The sequence below is a fragment of the Takifugu flavidus genome, unplaced genomic scaffold (genome assembly GCF_003711565.1).
Source record: "Takifugu flavidus isolate HTHZ2018 unplaced genomic scaffold, ASM371156v2 ctg1083, whole genome shotgun sequence".
Lineage (NCBI taxonomy): Eukaryota > Metazoa > Chordata > Actinopteri > Tetraodontiformes > Tetraodontidae > Takifugu > Takifugu flavidus.
In genome coordinates this window covers 3,839-10,752 of record NW_026621848.1, presented here as the reverse complement: position 1 = coordinate 10,752, position 6,914 = coordinate 3,839, and the positions used below count along the sequence as shown (strand labels likewise).

The 6,914-nt window shown below is 43.5% G+C and overlaps 2 long non-coding RNA genes across 2 annotated transcripts; one reads left to right on the top strand and one right to left on the bottom strand.

The window, feature by feature from the left end:
• The first annotated feature begins 9 nt into the window (after positions 1-9).
• LOC130519679 (uncharacterized) lies at positions 10-2,664 on the top strand. The gene is made up of 3 exons (XR_008948424.1): positions 10-887; positions 1,094-1,267; positions 1,799-2,664. It is a non-coding gene; the product is annotated as an uncharacterized LOC130519679 (long non-coding RNA).
• Positions 2,665-4,545: 1,881 nt separating this feature from the next.
• Positions 4,546-5,701, bottom strand: LOC130519680 (uncharacterized). The gene is made up of 3 exons (XR_008948425.1): positions 5,655-5,701; positions 4,922-5,443; positions 4,546-4,621 (listed from the first exon to the last, which is right to left on the bottom strand). It is a non-coding gene; the product is annotated as an uncharacterized LOC130519680 (long non-coding RNA).
• Positions 5,702-6,914: the final 1,213 nt, after the last annotated feature.

The window sequence follows — 6,914 nt, the reverse complement described above, 5'->3', positions numbered from 1 at the left end:
AGCTCCACCTCAGCTCCAGAGACGGGCTGAGCTGGAGCTGTGGCACCAGGTATCGCCCAGAAGAGCCTCCAACAAACAAGCTCTTCTCTTGGGAGGAGAGGGCTTTGAATCTCAGCTCAGTGTGCTTGTCTCTAGTAGGTCGCAGCTGCACCTTTTCCTGAGGTCCTTGTTGATGCCCTGAGGGGAATTGATGCTCCTGCAATGTTTTCTGGCAGCATTGAGCTTGCAGTGGGGCAATCAAACACACTGTGGGGGGGCTCTCTTTCCTTCTCTCATCTGGAGAACAAGTGACACCAGCTGCCAATCATTGTTGGAGAAATGTGCAGTCAGGGGAACTATGCGTCCAGACTATAGCCACCCTTCCAGCATCCAGCAGTGTCTAAAACCTTGATTTGGTTTCACCAGAGAGTGTAGGGATTGCAGGGTCGCTGCAGCATCGCCCACAAGCTATCAGGAGTGGGTCGCTTTGTCCCAACTCCTGACAAGAGTTGAGTGCTGTTGAGAAATGTGGTTTCACAAACTTGGAAGGTATTTTGACCTACACACACTTTACATACGCTGTAGATCTTGTCCAACCGCCCTGAAAGAACCCAAAATAGGAACATACGGCAGATAAGCCGGTGCAGGACCAGAGGTTGTTGCTTGTAAGCTGTGTTTTGCTCTGGTACATGTTGATTTTTATTTGTCTTCTCTCAAAATAATTGTTATTTTAGCCTAAGTCGCTGCAGTTTATCAGAGACCAGCTGTGATTCTGTGGCCTCGGCTCTGAAGTCCAACCTCTCCCATCTGAGGGTTCTGGACCTGAGCAACAACACGTTGCAGGATTCAGGAGTGAAGCGGCTCTGTTCTGGACTGGAGAGTCCAAACTGTAAACTGGAGAGGCTCAGGTCAGTCTTCATTTTTCTACCTATATACCAGCTGCTAAGATGGTGAAGTGAGGCTGTTCTCAACACGGCTGTGATGCACCACATTAAAAAAATTCCTTGTAATATCGTGAATTCAGGTCTGACCCAACTAAGAACTAACGTAGGTTTAGTACTGACGCAGATAACATGCAGACCTGCACCGTATAACCTCATCCTGCATTTTTCAGATTGATTAACTGCAGCTTATCAGAGATCAGCTGTGGCTCTCTGGCCTCGGCGCTGAGGTCCAATCCCTCCCATCTCAGAGAACTGGACCTGAGTTACAACCAGCTGCAGGATTCAGGAGTGAAGCAGCTCTGTGGTTTTCTCCAGGATCCAAACTGCCGACTGGAAACTCTGAGGTAAACACCATTCTCAAAAATGTCCATTATTCCATCCGAGGGTCCTCACACTTTCTGAGTGTGTGTGTTGTGCCCAGTTCCTTCAGGAGGGAGGGCCACACGGGGACCACTTATTCATGATAAATTGATTTAAGGACAATGAAAAAGCCGACAGATGGTAACCAAAATTAGACAAAACTAGGTGAGGGTGCCTGGTAGACACCAGCCAACGAGGAGGGAGATGGTGAGGGAGACAGGAAGTCATCTAAGACAGGTTGTGCCTTTAAAGATGAGCCACAGGTGAGATGGATCTCCATGATGAGATGGGAGGAAAAGAGGTGGGGAGAACCTGGGAAGAGTGAGGGCCAGAACAATATATATTCTCCTTTGGAACAGTGCAAACCTGAGAGGTTGGAATTGTGGTAATTACATATTACTATCATTTTTAACCTGTAACTAAATTAAATATTTACAGATCATGCCTTTGATTAACCTTTCAGATGAATACTGGTTTCACTTATAACCTTATAAAAGTTTCCCTTCTTTATTTAGATTGAGCAGCTGCAGCTTATCAGAGATCAGCTGTGACTCTCTGGCCTCGGCGCTGAGGTCCAATCCCTCCCATCTCAGAGAACTGGACCTCAGGTTCAACAATCTGCAGGATTCAGAGCTGAAGCTGCTGTCTGATCTCGTAGAGAATCCAGACTATGGGCTGGAGACATTGAGACATTTCAGTTGGTAGCCAGTCAACTCCCGCTCATCTGCTGCATCACTCACTGACCACTGGTGAAGAGCATCTGTGGAAACATCTGCCGTCTACTCCGTCCATAGATGAAAAATTCAGTTTTTAAAAAGCGGTGGTGGACTTTCAGGAGATCAGTCGATGGTCGACAAAGCAGAAGCAGCTTCGCCTTGAAGTTAAATTAGTTCCTGGTATCACACAATGCATCTTTATAAAGTTCTAAATGGCTCCTCGGCCACTCTTAGAAGCATGAAAACATTCTCTTAATTGTCTCTTCAAATGTCTGTATTATACGTTACTATTTTACATCATGCCTTCAGAATCTTTAGGGTTTAGTATTTACTGTCTCTGTGACATGGAGCATTGGAATATTTCAGCTGCAGCCAGCAAAAACCCATCAGAATGACGGCTATCGGTGGGAACCGCAGCTCATTTGACTTTAGTCAGTCTGTTAAATGTTATAGGATTTATTGCAATCTAATAAAAACAAATAATAAATGTGGAAATAGGAAATAAAAAGAAGCAAAATGACCAAATAAAACTCCCATGAATATTGTAAATTTAAAGATGTCAAGAATGGAATATCAGCTTAAATGGAATCAAACATAAAGTGAAAAGGCCTCCTTTAAGTTTACTGCAAAAATAAACACAAAATCAAGAGCGACACGCGCCAAAACGTCTCATTCTCTCTTCTGTCTCCACTCATTCTTTTATATTCTCTTAAGATAATGGGGACGGGGTCGTGTGATAACAAAACAACCTAATTGGGGACTATATTTTTGTTGCAAGAACTTGGCTCTTCAAAAGTTTCTATGTTGGCTTCCACAGATTGTGCATCCACTAGAAACTCAGTGTTTTTGAGGAACTACCAGGAGTGGCTGGAGTGGAGGCCAATGACACTAGGCTGAAGGCTGGTGAGTTTACTGGGAGACAGGAGGTGCAGGCAGGTCAGAGGCAAACAGGTTCAGCAACAGGAGGTCAGGCAGGTAAGAAGTGCTGGAGAGTCTTGCATAGAAATACAGAAGAACAATCTGGCAAAGAGTGAGAGTGCAGGGGAGGCTGATAGCAGGGCTGATTGGGAATGAGCTGCACCTGTGCTGCAGGTGAGTGGAGCAGAGGCAGGGGGACAGGAGGGAACTGGGGAAATGGGGCTGTGACAGGTACCTCCGCTAAAAGCCAATCAGATTGCGTGAATTCCCAATTATTCTGATTAGAGCAACTCTCTCCAAAGTAGAACGTTCATAAGTATGTGAAATTTAAAATGACAATATTTACTTAAAATTGCAGCACAGACCAGTTCTTTGCTCCGACTGGGCCGTTAGTACTGACGGCACAACTGTCCAGTCAGCTGTTGAGTGTCGGGTACTGAGTTCACTCTTGACCAGGTAGGACATAATTAACATATAAAGTATGTTTTGTTAAACTAAACGATGGGTGTGAGGAACCACCGACAACAAACAATGTTTCCAAAATTAAGATTACATCGTATTTTGTTATCAGGCCCCGGAGGGCTGAAGCAGGACCGCTGTTATAAATGTATCAGTCCGCGCTTCCAGTTCTGGTGCAACGTCCAGTTCTAAATGTATGAATCCGCGCATTGACGTTTCAACGTCCCATCAGTAAAGGGAGAGATTTGGATATAGTCCCCCTGAGGTGGTGTTTTTAGAGCAGGTCTTAACAACTTTCTCTTTGCCTGATTAGAGGTCCAAACATTATTTCACTTCCCTATAAAATACTCTAAAATTTGCTGTTCAAGATCAGATACCACCAGGTATAATTCATCCTCTAAATTTTCACAATTTCTTATTCTGTCAGGCTGTTTTTAAACCTTTGGCAACATAAAATAAAGTACTCAACTGGTATTATGTCAGGCTGGTTTACATCACATTAAAGAAGCCAGCAGAAATAAAGCACAACAGTTACACAGACTACGCACAATAATATAGAGGATATAAAAAACAGTGTTGAGATGGGTTTGTGTCACTTTAGTAAAATCAAAGCATTTTTCTTTATGTGCCAGCAATGAACAAGATCTAAGAAGTCTCTGACACTAAACATATGGAGCTCCTATAGAACAAACTAAAGATTTGTTGTTATGAAGATAAAGAAATGCAACATTTCCCCCAGAGAAGCGATGGCGATGGAAAAAGCCCTGGCTGTGTGTGTGCATCACAGCAGGCCTGGGTTCTCCTCTCTGGAGTCATGCGGGTCTCCTTTGAAGGGCAGATGAGGAGGTTGGTTACAGATTCCCCTCAGAAAGATGATTACGGTGCCAAAGGTCATCACCGGGGTAACCAGGAAGAGGCAGAGTCTGTCTACTGTACGAGCGATGCCGCTCCAGTTATACTTCTCCTGACAGGACCAGACATTTACGCCACTTTTGATCTTTTTTAAGATCATGCCTGCCTGGATGTGCCGGTTGTCACCTGGTTCTGCAGCCCTAATGTATATATAGTTTGGAGAAGCAGAATATATCTAATTCAGAGTTAAAGTGATGTGGAGTAAATGGTGCGTTTACCTACTTCACAATAAGAGGAACGGACGTGGATGTTTCTGGAGCCTTTGAGAGATCAAGAGTAGGAAGACAGACTGAGCGAGCAGCACCGAGATGGACAGCGTCATCTTCTCACCACCTACACACACACACACACACACACATTTTTATTATCCTTTATAAAATATATTTAAAAATCTGTTGGGGAGCTAATTAATGTTTCTCCATTAATGGCGGCCCCCTCAGCTCCGCCCACTACAGATGTTTGCTGCTTTATTAGCTGTGTTGTCCCGTGCTGACGTGATATTCAGCTATAATGTCTGATTCTTTGGGTGCTGTTGAAGGTTAACTCAGTTCATGTAGTTGTGATTCTGAAAAGGCCCCAGACTGTTAATCTGCCTGACGCTGGCTTCAGTACGTTCTGTGACTCGGCACTGACTGTCTGCGGGCAGGTAGTAGACCAGCGAGGCCAGGAAGGAGATGAGCACGCAGGGGATGATGATGTTGACCACGTAGAAGAGAGGTTTGCGTCTGATGACCAGGTAGAAGGTGATGTCCTGATGCTTGTTGCTCTCCATGGGAATGTGTTTGTAGGTGTTTCTCTTGGCGGGTCGGTGGATGATCTCCCACTCACCATTCTCTGTTGGTCAAAGCCAGAGTTCAGACACAAGTGATGAAGTTATGACTGTCAGTCTGGTTGGAGCTGCAGCCAGTCTGAAGGCTCAGGCTCTGGTGAAAACAACTTCTCTGCATGTATCAACAGCATCCAGTACACTTAAAGTCACCCACAAGCTCCAGGACTGTATACAGTAAAAAATAAAAATAAATGGAAATAATCTTTACTTGGTTACCTGTAAAGCTTGCAGGATCAATCATGATCCATTCAACCGTACACTTGGTTTCATTGACTGTTTCTTCCTTCAGGAGCAACCTGATCTCTTTGGCATTGTACGTTAGAGAGCTGCAAGGCAACATGGGAAATGCAGTTCAGAATTTAAAAAGCCTTTTTTCCTACTGGGAGAGTTTAGCTGCACCGTGCATTTTATTTTTGCACCTTTTTCTCCTCCATATGTGTTTAGATTCTATAAAATCTTGACTAAGCTCAGTTTAAAGCATCATGTCACAGTTTGTTTGCGTTTCAAACAACAATGAAAACTCCTGCCCGTGCATACGTGAATTTGAGCGTGCAGTTCTGCCAGTCAAAGGGGAAATATTTGACGCTGATGGAGCAGGACAGCTTTAGGAGAACAAGAATAGATTTTATCAGCAGACTGTGAGAATAAACAAGTGGAGTTTGTTCCTGATTATAGCACGAACCTCTGCACAGGTAAAGCTAACACAACCAGCAGGATCAAATTAGACACACAACAGACAGTAGATGGGGCCAAAGAGTAAAGATGCTTTTTGTAAAAAAAATTAAAATAAATAATAATAAAAGATACAGCTGAGGCTGAAAGTGTCTGAAATAGTCTAATAGTTTAATTATTTATCCCTCTTCACATTAAAGACTTTAAAATTCCTCTTCCGTGATTAAGAAGCTCACCCATTTTCCGCACGTCAAGCTTTGCCTCCGTCCTGAGGTTCTGGCTTCAACCATAAACTATTCTAAAAACGGAATAATTAAAATAAGAAAAAGAATAATCTTAGAATAAGCAAGGGATTGCGAAGTACACAGTCACAGATTCTCAATTTAATTGTTATGCCTATTTTTGTGAATTATTTTAGATTTGATATTTTTTAAATTTGAAACTTTACTGTGTTTCCTTATGTGTTTATCTGCTTTGTGTTATGTGACTGAGGATCAAAACATTTTACATGTACATTTTGGCATAAGTTAAAAATACATTTGTGTAATTCTAATAGTTTAATATCATACGGTCGAAATATTTGCATGAGGAAGTTTATGTAATTTTTTGGGTATAAATAAAATTGATGAGTCCTTATATTTTCTGTTAAGTTTAAATGTATTTGTTATTTTACTCTTTATTTGCATATTTGAATGAAACGAACGCAGAGTTGTCTGCTCCTTTGTTTACTTCCGGTTGCTGTCGCTAATTTCCGGTCTCGTGAGCTCACTCTCGCTAGCTTGTCACTGACGGTGGTTGTCAGCGCAGCATCAGCGAGTCTCCAGCCCGGACGCGGCTCCTTCGTGCGTCCACAGAGGCTCCGTCTGTCTCCTACTGACTTGTATCTCTACATTTTGTCGTCGCTGCTGGTTGTCAAACGTTTGCTGGAACTTCTGGTGCTCGGCTGCCGGCGACGGCAACTATATCTGTTTTAAAGAAGCGGAGGAGACCGCGGAGGAGGTTCCGAGGATGAACCCTCAGTGCGCCGCTGTGGGAAGATCGTCTACCCGACAGAGAAAGTGAGCTGCCTGGACAGGTGAGCTGGATGACCCGGAGAAGCGTCCTTTTAGTCCGTTTTTGCGAGGA